The following is a 15,000-nucleotide window of genomic DNA, read 5'->3' on the forward strand; positions in this document are numbered from 1 at the left end:
TTTATTTTTTTTAAATGGAAACGTGTGTGTGTGTGTGTGTGTGCAGGTATATGAAAAGTGAGTAGGTGTGTGAGAGAGAGAGAAGGGGGAGAAAGAGAAATCTCCTCAGGTTCCCCCGAGCTCTCCTCCTTTATCCCAGCGTTAGGATCTTTCGGGTCGATCAAAGAGGTTCCGCTCTCCTCCCGCATCTCTGGGCCCTCTCTGCTAACGCAGAGCGACTCAGGAATGCTGGGTAATTCCCTCAGGTGCTGGTTTCTGCTCAGATGTTTGGCATTAGCGCGGGGTGTCAGTCTCGCACACACCCACACAAACAAGCATGCACGCACACACACACACACACACACACAAACGTGCACGCAAAAGCTGTCTTTCTTTTCCGCGTGTTTGTATTCCTGCACATGCGTGTGCAGGAATCTTTGTACTTGATGAATTTATCTTGATGTCTAGCTCTTTATCTCACTCCCGTTCTCTCCCTCTTTGTTTCTCGCACACATCTCTCCTATGTAAGATGGCAGTGCTCTCCATCACACCATGTTATGTCTCCCCAGAGCCTTGTTTGTGCTTTTCCAGATCACTGTGTGTTTGTGTGTGTGTGTGTGTGTGTGTGTGGGCGTGCATGTGTGTGTACTCGCTCTTACTACCATATCACGTGTCATGGTCAACTCTTCCTCCGGAGAACACAAGCAGAGGAGAGGAGACGAGAAAAGAGGAAGATAGTGGAACGGAGGCGAAGAGGAGACTTAGAGATGAGTTGTGGACGGCGTCCGGGTGGCAGGGCGGTCTATTTCGTTAACTACCAACACGGAGATCGCCGGTTCGAATCCCCGTGTTACCTTCGGCTTAGATGAGCATGCCTACAGACACAATTGGCCGTGTGTGGGTGGGAAGCCAGATGTGGGTATGTGTCCTGGTCGCCGCGCTAGCGCCTCCTCTGGTCGGTCCGGGCGCCTGTTCAGGTGGGAGAAGAAGCGGCTGGCGACTCCACATGTATGGGAGGAGGCATGTGGTAGTCTGCAGCCCTCCCCGGATCAACAGAGGGGGTGGAGCAGCGACCGGGACGGCTCGGAAGAGTGGGGTAGTTGGCCAAGTACAATTCGGCCCCCCCCCCCAAATAAAAAGGAGGAACCGTGGATTTTTTTGGCCACTGGTAGCACTGCGGAGCAAAATGGCCCCCGTAACATAACACCGTCTCATCCCATGGCGTCACACATGGACGCGGTTGACGAAGCACGTAGATTGTCACCAATACATGCAAAATGTGAACATGTTACACACGTGCATTATTATCAATCAATTTCAAATGGATTAGGAGCTCTAACCACGTCTTCAGACCAGGAGACTCCACCTGAGGTCCTGACCCCAGGTCTTGGGAAACCCTGATCTATAACGTGTCAGTGATTTCCTCTACGCTGTATCTCAGCAGCGTGTTTCGGAGATAATGGGAGTCGTGTCTGTCAATATTATGTGTGTTCAGGGCCGGTAGGGGCGCTTTGTGTTTTATCATCTGTCTATCTCCGTGCGATAGGCGGCCTTATCACCGTTGTGTACTTTTTTTTAACAGCGGGTCAGAGAGTCATCACTCATTTAGACGACAACGCTTAACGTTGTTGTCAGTGTTTCACAAATACTGCCGTGTTGTTAGGCGTGGTGCTCCACCGTGTGTGTGTGTGTGTGTGTGTGTGTGTGTGTGTGTGTGTGTGTGTGTACACGTGTGCGTGTGTACAATTCAATGGCTCCCAAACCATAGCCGTTAGCAGGCTGTCCACCCACCTGACATGATTAGTCATCCACTAACACACACACACACACACACAAACACACACACACACACACACACACACACACACACACAGCAAAGTAATCCACCCTTCCCTTATACCCATAAGCAGCGGTGCCAACTTATAGATATGACTCTGCATCATCTTAAAGGACAGATATATGATGGGTGTAGCTTGTATTTCTGTATTTTTTCCTCATTGCATCCTGAACAATAAAATGGAGATTTGCAAGTACAGACGTACACGTTGCACACCAAAACAATAGACCAATTTCTGTGATGTCTTTTTTTATCAAACACCTACCTATGAGATCATTTGTAGCGTGTAGTTCTGAACATCATTGATGGTCACGGCACACAGGTTACACTGTTTCCAGCTGCCAGTCTGACGTTTATCAGTGTTTCAGTAAAGGTGCTAAAGTTACAAAGTAGCAATCACGCGTCACATGGCTTCTGACTGACTAACCCTCCTAGCGCTAACATATATAGTAGCTGGACATGGAAACCGTGTTGTGTGTCCAGCCATGTGGGAAAGTCTACCCCGGCTTACACCGTAGACATCGAAACACAACTGATCCCGCCGTCTCTGTGGCCGTGTCCCGCATCATCCAGCATACTGAAAATGCATTTATGCAAATTAATGATAACGCAGAATCTGGCTAACAGGTTTTCGAGGCAAATATGTGTAGCTTTCTTTTTTTTCCCCTCCCTTTTTCTCCCCAATTGTATCCGGCCAAATACCCCACTCTTCCGAGCTATTCCGGTCGCTGCTCCACCCCCTCTGTTGATCCGGGGAGGGCTGCAGACTACCACATGCCTCCTCCCATACATGTGGAGCTGCCAGCCGCTTCTTTTCACCTGACAGTGAGGAGTTTCACCAGGGGGATGTAGCGCGTGGGAGGATCATGCTATTCCCCCAGTTCCCCCTACCCCCCCGAACAGGCAACCCGACCGACCAGAGGAGGCGCTAGTGCAGCGACCAGGACACATACTCGCATCCGGCTTCCCACCCACAGACACGGCCAATTGTGTCTGTAGAGACGGCTGACCAAGCTGGAGGTAACAAGGGGATTCGAACCGGTGATCCCCGTGTTGGTAGGCAACGAAATAGGCCGCTACGCCCCCATATGTGTAGCTTTCGGTAGAGTATGTGGCAGTTGTGTAGATCTCGCCGCCTTCTGGGTTACATTACCAAGAGCATAATTTTGATTGGTTGACCTGCTGCGTACCAATCTGTCTTGCACGTGCTGCTGTCCCAAACCAAACCCCCGGCCTGAACATCCGTGTGTGTGTGTGTGTGTGTGTGTGTGTGTGTGTGTGTGTGTGTGTGTGTGTGTGTGCGTGCCCCTGTGAGTATCAGCAGGAAAAAGCGTGATCAGCAGACACACAGAAGCAGCTCCAGGAACTCCTCCCCAGTGATGAACTTTGAACTTTGACCTGGCAGTGATACAGTTTATGTCAGAGAGTTGCGTAACGGGGGAGCCAGTTCCAGTCCCTGGCTCTTCTCTGCCACTCTGTTCCCCTCGCTCTCTCTTTTGCACTCTCTCTCTCTCTCTTTCTACCACTCTACCCCTCTCTGTCGCTCGAAGACGATGTCAGAAATGTTCAACAGGAGGTAACAGGGTGGAAGATGTGGAAGGACCAGCAGGAGGGAGAGAGAGAGAAAGAGAGAGAGAGAGAGAGAGACTGAGCCATAGTGAGAGAGATGTGAGACGAAGTGACAGACATACAGACAGACAGACATACAGATATGCAGACAGACATACAGATATGCAGACAGACATGCAGATATGCAGACAGACATGCAGATATGCAGACAGACATGCAGATATGCAGACAGACATGCAGATATGCAGATGGACGGACAGGCAGGCAGGCAGGCAGACATGCAGACAGACAGACAGACACAGACAGACATGCAGACAGGCACACATGCAGACAGACAGACAGATATGCAGACAGACAGACTACAATTTAGTCACCCATGTTTACTGCCTATTCACTGCAATCACAGTTTGGATATCGCTGCATTCAACTGGCCGTCACATCGCTGCCGCCCAGTCCCCCCCCGCCCGTCTCTGCCTCGGCCATCTTTCCGCCCCGTCTCACCGCCAGTTGAGCAGAACGACGGAGCAATGTGTCGCAAAATCATCAGGTCCCACACGATGTGACGGCCACATAAAGCATTAAGCCGACACTGCCGTTGTCTTTACCCGGGCAAAGACAACGGCGGTCTATTCGGCTTGTCAGCTGGGTTTCCTCCTCCCTGCACGACCAGGAGTACACGCTGAGGAGCAGCTGAGCGATGACTCAGTCTGCTTTTTTAAAGACTGGCACTTTCAAAGTACGGCTGTAGTTCTCAATGATATCCTTTTTTTTCTATTATTATTACATTTCATAGTTTTCATTTTTTTCCCCCCTCCGTGACAAACAGTGTAAGGGCTAATGCAAGCACTGTGTGAATTTGCATAAATACCGGAGAACCAGTATTTATGGATCTGGATCTGGATCTGGATCTCCCTTCACATGCAGGTTTTCTGTTTGTTTGTTTGTTTGTTTGTTTCTTGCAACACTATTGGGCACTTTTTTTTTTATTGCAAAGTTGATTTGTGAAACCATGTCCACAGGCTGACCTTTAATGGGCCGGCAACCTATCCAGGGTGTCCTCTCCGTCTCCTGCCCCGGTGTCCGCTGGGGTTTGCTCCAGAGCCCTCGGATAAAGAGAAGAGAATGAAAGCAGACTGGTCATGAACGTGTTCATTATGGCCTTTCTCCTCTCATCTGAATGGATATTTCTGCTATATAGTGCCGTTGGTTTCTAACTTGTGAATTGCCGATGACGAGTCGGTGTGATTTGCATGCAGAGGGTCTGCACAAATCGAGCGGGGGGGAGGGGGGGTGTACAAGAGTGTGGAAAAAAGAGAGAAAAAAAACCCAGAGGTTTGACAGGTTTGGCTCAGCCGCCTCCATCTGCATTGTTCTCAAGTTCTCCTTGGGAAGGAGGCCAATTAGGTGCCGCTCCGCTTGTTTTTAAGACTCCTGTGGCTTGCAGGTTCACTTTAAACGAATCATAAGATCACATTTTGCTCAGTCTCGGAGAGCCCGCACATAAAACTCATGATCAATGAGCTAAAAGCAAAAAGGGAGGGGGGGGGTATTCTTTTGGACGTTTTTATTTTTTGCAGAAGATGGTACTAAAACCCGGGCCCGCTTGCTTGAACGTCTTCCATTCCAGGAAATTAATTTTTGTTGCGTTTGTAATCTTGCATGTGGAATTATGGGTAATAGGAGTCGCTCAGTAGTAAGGGAAGCAGGACTAGTAATGTCAGGGATGTACAGGCAGTGGCAGTGTGGACACTATTAGTAACAGTGGTGTCTGTCAGACAAGCTGGGTCAGATTGTAATCCTGCTGATACTGCTCTGACTCACACACACACGCACACACACACACACACACATTTACACACAACGGCTGATGCAGTCGGCAGAAAACATGAGACCAGGTGGTGGTGTGTGTGTGTGTGTGTGTGTGTGTGTGTGTGTGTGTGTGTGTGTGTGTGTGTGTGTGTGTGTGTGTGTGTGTGTGTGTGTGACAGCAGGAGAAGAACCAATTGGAAGATTTGGGCTGGGCAAAACCCTTTGCAGAGTTCCACGTGAATGTGGACACACACACATAGACACACACACACACACATAGACACACACACACACACATAGACACACACACACATAAACACACACACGGTTACAACGCAGATGGAAACTGAATCCTGGGCTGCCTGCTGCTGAGTCAGGAGAAAAAAAACATGCGGTCCTCTTTCTTTGTGTGTGTGTGTGTGTGTGTGTGTATGTGTGTGTGTGTGTGTGTGTGTGTGTGTGAACATGTTCGTTATGTGTCTATAAGTTCACTGAGCATGCAGCACTAACCACCTGTCCCTTCATAAAATAAACCAATCACTTAAATGCAGATGCAAACTGAAGTTGTGTTGAATGTGCTGACGAGGTGTGCTGCAGTCATACAGGGACACAAGGAGAGCAGGGAGGCTAGAGGGGACACAAGGAGAGGAGGGAGGCTAGAGGGGACATAAGGAGAGCAGGGAGGCTAGAGGGGACACACAGAGAGGAGAGAGGCTAGAGGGGACACAAGGAGAGCAGGGAGGCTAGAGGGGACACAAGGAGAGCAGGGAAGCTAGAGGGGACATAAGGAGAGGAGGGAGGCTAGAGGGGACACAAGGAGAGGAGGGAGGCTAGAGGGGACATAAGGAGAGCAGGGAAGCTAGAGGGGACACAAGGAGAGCAGGGAGGCTAGAGGGGACACAAGGAGAGCAGGGAGGCTAGAGGGGACACACAGAGAGGAGAGAGGCTAGAGGGGACATAAGGAGAGCAGGGAGGCTAGAGGGGACACAAGGAGAGCAGGGAGGCTAGAGGGGACACAAGGAGAGCAGGGAGGCTAGAGGGGACACAAGGAGAGCAGGGAGGCTAGAGGGGACACAAGGAGAGCAGGGAGGCTAGAGGGGACACAAGGAGAGGAGGGAGGCTAGAGGGGACACAAGGAGAGGAGGGAGGCTAGAGGGGACATAAGGAGAGCAGGGAGGCTAGAGGGGACACAAGGAGAGCAGGGAAGCTAGAGGGGACACAAGGAGAGCAGGGAGGCTAGAGGGGACACAAGGGGAGCAGGGAGGCTAGAGGGGACACAAGGAGAGGAGGGAGGCTAGAGGGGACATAAGGAGAGCAGGGAGGCTAGAGGGGACACACAGAGAGGAGAGAGGCTAGAGGGGACACAAGGAGAGCAGGGAGGCTAGAGGGGAAACAAGGAGAGCAGGGAAGCTAGAGGGGACACAAGGAGAGGAGGGAGGCTAGAGCGGACACGAGGAGAGAGGCTAGAGGGGACATAAGGAGAGCAGGGAGGCTAGAGGGGACACAAGGAGAGCAGGGAGTCTAGAGGGGACACAAGGAGAGCAGGGAGGCTAGAGGGGACACAAGGAGAGGAGGGAGGCTAGAGCGGACACGAGGAGAGAGGCTAGAGGGGACATAAGGAGAGCAGGGAGGCTAGAGGGGACACACAGAGAGGAGAGAGGCTAGAGGGGACACAAGGAGAGCAGGGAGGCTAGAGGGGACACAAGGAGAGCAGGGAGGCTAGAGGGGACACAAGGAGAGCAGGGAGTCTAGAGCGGACACAAGGGGAGCAGGGAGGCTAGAGGGGACACATGGAGAGGAGGGAGGCTAGAGGGGACACAAGGAGAGCAGGGAGTCTAGAGGGGACACAAGGAGAGCAGGGAGTCTAGAGGGGACACAAGGAGAGCAGGGAGTCTAGAGGGGACACAAGGAGAGCAGGGAGGCTAGAGGGGACATAAGGAGAGCAGGGAGGCTAGAGGGGACACAAGGAGAGCAGGGAGGCTAGAGGGGACACAAGGGGAGCAGGGAGGCTAGAGGGGACACAAGGGGAGCAGGGAGGCTAGAAGGGACACAAGGGGGGGACAGAGGCTAGAGGGGACACAAGGAGAGGAGGAAGGCTAGAGGGGACATAAGGAGAGCAGGGAGTCTAGAGGGGACACAAGGAGAGCAGGGAGTCTAGAGGGGACACAAGGAGAGCAGGGAGGCTAGAGGGGACACAAGGAGAGCAGGGAGGCTAGAGGGGACACAAGGAGAGCAGGGAGTCTAGAGGGGACACAAGGAGAGCAGGGAGGCTAGAGGGGACACAAGGGGAGCAGGGAGGCTAGAAGGGACACAAGGGGGGGACAGAGGCTAGAGGGGACACAAGGAGAGGAGGAAGGCTAGAGGGGACATAAGGAGAGGAGGGAGGCTAGAGGGGACACAAGGAGAGCAGGGAGTCTAGAGGGGACACAAGGAGAGCAGGGAGGCTAGAGGGGACACAAGGAGAGCAGGGAGTCTAGAGGGGACACAAGGAGAGCAGGGAGGCTAGAGGGGACACAAGGGGAGCAGGGAGGCTAGAGAGGATGTAAGGAGAGGAGGGAGGCTAGAGGGGACACAAGGAGAGGAGGGAGGCTAGAGGGGACACAAGGAGAGGAGGGAGGCTAGAGAGGATGTAAGGAGAGGAGGGAGGCTAGAGGAAGAAGTCTCAAACACTTCTTCCTTCAGATAAAACCCACATTTGGTTTTATTGAAAACATGGTGAAACAAAATGTGAGCTTTAAATGCAGCATCACTCTGGTCAGTGTGGGTCTACACGTGTGTGTGTGTGTGTGTGTGTGTGTGTGTGTGTGTGTGTGTGTGTGTGTGTGTGTGTGCATGCATACATTTTTGTGTCTATTTGTAGCGTGTGTGTGTGTGAGTGCATGCATACGTTTTTGTGTGTCTACTTATAGCTGCATATAAGTATGTAGTGTGTGTATGTGTGTGAACATGCATGTTTTTGTGTGTATTTGTAGTTGCATATAAATATGTAGTGTGTGCATACATTTTTGTGTGTCTGTTTATAGCTGCATATAAGTATGTAGTGTGTGTGTGTGTGTGTGCATGCATACATTTTTGTGTCTGTATTTGTAGCGTGTGTGTGTGTGTGTGTGTGTGAGTGCATGCATACATTTTTGTGTGTCTGTTCATAGCTGCATATAAGTATGTAGTATGTGTGAGTGTGTGTGCATGCATACATTTTTGTGTCTGTATTTGTAGCGTGTGTGTGTGTGTGTGTGAGTGCATACATACGTTTTTGTGTGTCTATTTATAGCTGCATATAAGTATGTAGTGTGTGTGAGTGTGTGTGCATGCATACATTTTTGTGTCTGTATTTGTAGCGTGTGTGTGTGTGTGTGTGTGTGAGTGCATGCATACGTTTTTGTGTGTCTATTTATAGCTGCATATAAGTATGTAGTGTGTGTGAGTGTGTGTGCATGCATATGTTTTTGTAGCATGTGTGTGTGTGTGTTTTGAGTGCATGCATACGTTTTTGTGTGTCTGTATTTGTAGCTGCACAGTGTGTGTGTGTGTGTGTGTGTGTCTGTGCGTGCGTGTATGCTTATGTGACAAGTTGCTTTAACCCTGGTCATGTTCAAGACCCGTTCTGGTGACGTCAATTCAAAAACTGCTTGAAAACACCTTGAATGTGAAAGTGCCACAAAGCGATACGTCCGTCGGTGCCTCCGCGGAGGAAATGTGTCACTCCGCCGACGCCAACACGTCCACTCACGCCATCGAGAGTTTGTAGGTGCGGCTCGTTTCTTCAATTCCACAGCGGGCCTTTAATTGACCAGCTGATGGCGTTTCGGACACCGGATGGGAACCCGGGGGCGTACGGTACACGGAACGGAAGTCGATGCGCAGGAGCAAATATCCGCTCGGCACCGCCCAGACTCGTGACGAGGCTGTGCTACGGCAGCCCGAGTGGGACAAAGCAATAACAGCAAACGCGACGAGTCGAGTCGAGTAGCGGAAGTGGCTGACACGCCCAGCTCCGCCCTGCAAGTGGTGCCGTGCAGGAGACGAAGCTCGCTCACCGCGAAGAAAGTCTCGCTGTTCGAGTTCATGTATCGTCATCGCCACGTGCTTGCCAAATCCTGTTTTTATTGAGAGAGAAAAAATATTACGATTCCTCTGGAAATAGCCGCTGCAACAGAGACCTGGCTCACACTGATTAGTGTGTGTTTTCCATTACACATGATCTAAATTGCCCTCTTCAGGGAATTCTCCACCAACTCCACCCAGGCAACTCACAGCAATGAACGTTAGCTGTGTCTGACCTGTTTTAACAACCCAGCTCGTTTTTTCATCGTCCAACTCACGCAGATACCTGGGAAAGTCTCGTTTGTTTTGTAATGCAATGGGTCGTCGGGGACTATTTCATTCATAGTGTGGAAGAATTAAACGTTGAGATTCCTCCGCTATCTTTAATCCAAACAGCTGCAGAGTCCGGCTTTCAGCCTTTCCACGCAGCATGCATCTCCCTTATCCCTTCTGCAGCTGTCTGGCAACTGGACTCGGCGCTGAGATTAGGAAAATGGCTCATAGCAGCAACAACTTGCTGCCGTCGAAATAGCCCCTAAAATTACGACGCGATTACACATCCACCGCAAGTAAAGTGATTTTTTTTAAGCTGTTGTGAAATTGACATTGTGCGATAATTAAAAATGTATCTGTTTTTCTAATCGGCGTGACTATTTAGCGGTTAGTTCATATGCATCTGCTGTAATTGCCCTGCAAGTCATTTTAATTCATACTCCACTAAATGTCACCGCAATCCCATTTTGGAGAGCACGAGGCAGACGATGAGATGATATTATGTTGATCCACCATTGTGTCACCCAGAATAATACGCTCGGCTAATTAGCTTCCCAGTCGCGTTAGCGGAGATGATGAGTACCGCGTCCTCGTGCAGCGCCGTGGTGTTTTGAGTTCAATTCTTGGACTTTCTTCAAACTCCGCATGCACGTGCATGCAGATGCTTATGCTTGCATGCACGTGGTTATATTGTGAGTATGTATGAGGATTTGTGTTTACCTGTTTGCATGCATGTTTCATGTGTGTTTGCCGTTGTGTGTGTGTGTGTGTGTGTGTGTGTGGGAAAGTGGATGTCTGTCCTTACGCGTTTTGAGATTGCATCCATGCACACACACTATGGGTACACCAAGTGGTGTATCAGCGTCACGTGCCTGTGTGGGTGTGTCAGCTTCACATGCCTATGTGTGTGTGCGTGTATCTGTGTGCCAGCTTCACATACCTGTGTGTGTGTGTGTGTGTGTGTGTGTGTGTGTGTGTGTGTGTGTGTGTGTGTGTGTGTGTGTGTGTGTGTCAGCTTCACATGCCTGTGTGTGTGTGTGTGTGTCAGCTTCACTTGCCTGTGTGTGTGTGTGTGTTTACTCTGTTTGTCTGTGTTTATGTACTTAGCAGAAACAAGAAAAAGTGTGTTGCACTATCGGTTTCTATCCTGCGGCCCAGTAAACTGTCACATGATCACCTGACCTGATTTTCTGCCCCCCCCCCACTACGCTGAACACACTTTTCTTTTTTCCCCCCTCCTTCGTAACGTCTGGCAACACACACACACACACACTTAGGACACACCCAACACAACCAGTCCTCAGCAGTGCGCGGCTGTCTGCTGCACACGTCGTTTAAACCAGTGCGTCTTTGTGAACTCTGACCTTTTGGGGTATTTTAACTTGAGAAGGACTTTTCCATCCTCTGATAAGTTGTGTGAGTAAAGTACAGAGGGAGGTTGGGGGTTTTGGTTTGGTAGCAAACATCAGCAGACACAAACACATCTCTGTGACCTGGTCCCCGGTGTGTATCAGCCGGTGCGTCGATGCTCGGTCGGCGATCAATAGTGCCCGTGGATGAACCCATTCTCACAGTGGGCCGGACCCCCAGCCATGGGGCTTTAAAAGTCTGGCATCCGCCGGGTCAGCTCATAACTCGGCAACGAGCGGAACCACACTTCCGCAAGAAGACGCCTCACGTGTGGTCACGCCCCTCTGTTGCTCGCCGTCCTGTCAAAACGCCACGTGCCTCCGCCGACGAGGGGGGCGGGGCGGGGCGAGGCGAGGCGATGCGAGCGAGACCCGGCCTCCTCCACACGTCGGCTGTGCCGTCTTGAAAAAGGAGGACATGGACGCCTTGAACTGGCGTGTGATACAGGTAAACACAGAGCGGTTGCCATGGCGACGGGCCGTCCGTGTATTAATAGCAGTGGGGATTTTTCCCCCCCTTCCTACTGCTGGGCAGACAGAAGGAACAACCGGAGAGAGAAGACGGAAAGAGATGGGGGAGACAGAGAGCGAGAGAGAGAGAGCTGAGGGCGAGATAGAGAGATGGAGTGGAAAAGAGTGATTGGCACTGTGCAGTATACGTGCAGAATCGTATTGTATGTCTCTCTCACACACACACACACACATACACACACACACACACACACACACACACACATGCAGAAGCAGTGCAGAAGCCGCTACTAGCGCTTCACACTATGTTTGCATGCTGGCCTCGGTCCACATTGTCCCGGACGGCCCGTCAAGTTGGAATCTGCAGTGGCGACCGAGCCGCAGCCAAAGTCAACATGTTGCCTGCGTGTATTTTCCGCACACATTATGGACCCAGCTGTCATCGCCGGAGAAGTGTTTGGTGGTCTGTTGTTTTTAGCAATAAAATCATTAGATCCTCGGGACCGCTCGGGCGAAGTCACGGCCGGGTCTCGCCTGGCTGTGACTGAACGCCTCTGCCGCTTTACACGCCGACCTGAAGGCGTTGCGCGGCTGTTGTGAATTACTACAAATTAAAAGCAAACTGCCTCCCCCCCCCCAATACAGCAAGCCAGTTTTGCAGTTTGCTGAAACGTAACCTGATTGGGCATGTGCAAAATGGAGTTTGATTAGGAATGCAGTGATAATTAGACCAGAACAAGCAAGAGCTGCGACCTTAATGAGAATAGCAACAATAGAAACGATGAGAGGAAGAATGTGTTGATTTGTAGGACGCAGTAAACAGCTTGTGGTGCAACACATGGTGTTAAGATGCTTTCTCCCTCTCTCTCTCCCTCCCTCCCTCTCCCTCCCCCTCTCTCCCTCACAGGGAATGGTGACAGCACCTGCAGACAGACAGACGTGGACTGACAGAGCGGGCACCCGGTACACTCCCCTCCGACTGGTGGAGAAATCCAAAGCACGCTTCCGGATTTGCTGCTCCTATTGGTCGCTGGCCCTCAACTGAACTGCAGGCTCCACCCACCCAGACCAGCTAGCCCCGCCTCCTCCACTCAGGTAAGGCAGCGTCGTGGCACTCAGCAGGTGTGTAGGATGCTTGGCGGTGGCGGTTGCCTACCGAAGAGCCGGGGGCTCCTCAGCCAAATCAAGCTCCAGTTTTGAAAGTTTACCAACCGTTTACCATCTTGAGAAACTGTTGGCTTGTCTGTTTCCCCCTCTTTCTTTGTGGCGGTGTTACGGGGGATGAGGTACGACTACGCCAGAGTGGCGTACTAACGTGCGGGCAAATCAGGACTTGTAGACATGTAGGCAGACCTCTCCATTTCCAAGGCACCCGATCTGAATGTAGACAGACCACCGGTGAAACGTTGTGTTAGCGCCTCAGGAGGAAGAGCAGGTCGTGTGGTGACTGGAGGGCTGCAGGTGCGATCCCCAGCTCCTCCTTGCAAAAATGCCGAGGTGTCCTTGAGCAAGACACTGAACTCCCAAATGCTCCCGATGAGCTGGTTGGCGCCTTGCATCAGGCCAGGCTTTTCCCATACCTGTGTGAAAATTGACACTATTTCCAATTTCTCCATTGTCATTACACACACACACTCTCACACTCTCACACACACACACACACACACACACACACAAGAATAACTGCGTCTGAATCACTGATGTCCGCGTTACTCGCTCCTCCCTTCTTCCTCTCCCTCTTGTCTGATGGTGTTTCTTTCTTTCCTCGGCTCTGTGTGCCTCAGTCTGAATCTCTCCCTTTTTCTTTCTCTCAATCTCTCTCTCCCCTTCCACGCTCCATCTGCTATTCTTCCTCGCCCTCCCTCCCTCTCTCCATCGCTCTCTCCCTGCGGTTACACCTCTCTCTCTCTCTCTCGCTGTCACACATCCTTTCTCCCCCCGTCCCTGTGTTCTTGCTCTCCTCTGTTTCTGTTGAGCCTCCTCTGTCAGTCCTTTATCTCTGTCCTAACAGCTGTGTGTCGGCGCTCCACTCGCTCCTATGAGGGAGGACTCGATGAATGGGGAGGGCTTATTGAGAACAGAGAGAAAGCCAATCCCCGCCATCCATCCCATTCAGCTCCGCTCCCCGTTTCTCTCCTCTAGACTCTCCCTCTTCCTCCTCCTCCTCCTCCTCCTCTTCCCCTCTCTTCTGTTTGGCCTTCTTTTTCTTTATCCCACTACCTGTTGCTCTTCTCATCTCTTCTTTTTCTCCCTTTTCCTCATCATCCTCTCCCCCCCCGTCTCTCTCTCCGTACCAGTGTCTCCAGACAGTCTCTCTCTCACTAAGACTCTGTGACGAATTCTGTCGGCGTAGTCAGAGGCGGCCCCCTGCTACGCCTAGCGTCTCGGATGGAGCGCTATTTTTGTGGAACAGCTATATTTTGACAGAGAGAGAGAGAGAGAGAGAGAGAGAGAGAGAGAGAGAGAGAGAGAGAGAGAGAGAGAAAAGCAAAGCGAGGGAGGGAAATGGATTACACACAGACACACTCACAGTATGGAGGATGATTCCTTTTTCTCCTAATATTACTGAAACAACAGATATGAAGCTTTTTAAGGTGGTGGGAGAGAGGCGGTCAGAAACAGTCACGAAACAGACAGAAAGCACCGGCAGTTGTTTCCCAACCAAACTGTACCCCCCCCCCCCCGTCCTCCTCCTCTTCCTCCTCCTCTGATGGACGACTACTTAGGGCCCCGTTCACACTAGAGCCGACTACACTTGTCACTCCCCATTTTATTGCTTAATCCAGTCGGGCGACAACTGGTGGTAAGTAACGGGTCCTGCTGGGAACAGGAAGTGGCAGCCGAGCTTGAGTCCGGTGATGGTGCAGATGAGCTTGGCCATGTTTGTATGGGCAGGAGCAGGAGTCTGCAGCTGGCAGTGTATGGCAGTGGTCTGTCGTGGTGCAGCTTGGACAGACGGCGAAACAAAACTATTCATGGGTGGATTTATTTGTGTATTTATTGCGGTGCGTTCTCGTCTTCTCCGGGTTGCCTTGGCAGAATGGACCAACAGTTGGAGGGGACGCCTCCGTATCGGCTGACGCCGGAGGTCACGTTTACACCCGCGCAGTATTTGAAATGTGAGGTTTTGACACTGCGGAAGCGAGTGGGTCATACGTGAGCCATAAGCGCTCTCGATCATCGGTGGGTCGTCGGTGGGTCATCGGTGGGTCATCGGTGTGTACGTGCAGACACAGAACATAGACTCTGACTGTCAGTCCCAGAGATGTAAATGTGAAGTGGTCGTACGGGTAGACCTGGTTCTAGAGCTGGACCTGCCGCCAGGCACTGCAGAACTGTTTTGAAATAAATACGAATAAATACTAATTAGTTTATTAAGTTTACTGTGTACCAGTTTGGAGTAGGGACCAGAGGAAGGCGGGGTGCAGGCATGCATGGTGGTGTTGGTGGTGATGGTGGTGGTGGTGGTGGTGATGGTGGTGGTGGGGGTCTCGACAGATAAATTAATGTGTGTAGGTAATTGGAATCATTTCCATTGTCAAGCAGTGGGTCTTCGTACCGCTAGTTCAGTAAGAAGCACCATTTATTACTACTGTGCATACACAGGCA

General features: G+C 51.3%; 1 protein-coding gene across 1 annotated transcript in view; it reads left to right on the plus strand.

The window, feature by feature from the left end:
- atxn1a (ataxin 1a) overlaps positions 1 to 15,000 on the plus strand; it is a 133,155-nt gene that overhangs the window by 31,001 nt on the left and 87,154 nt on the right. Inside the window, exon 2 of the mRNA XM_056298292.1 lies at positions 12,299 to 12,486. The gene's annotated coding sequence lies outside the window, so the exon portion shown is untranslated. The remainder of the gene's footprint in view (positions 1 to 12,298; positions 12,487 to 15,000) is intronic.

This window comes from Lampris incognitus, chromosome 18 (genome assembly GCF_029633865.1).
Source record: "Lampris incognitus isolate fLamInc1 chromosome 18, fLamInc1.hap2, whole genome shotgun sequence".
Taxonomy (NCBI): domain Eukaryota; kingdom Metazoa; phylum Chordata; class Actinopteri; order Lampriformes; family Lampridae; genus Lampris; species Lampris incognitus.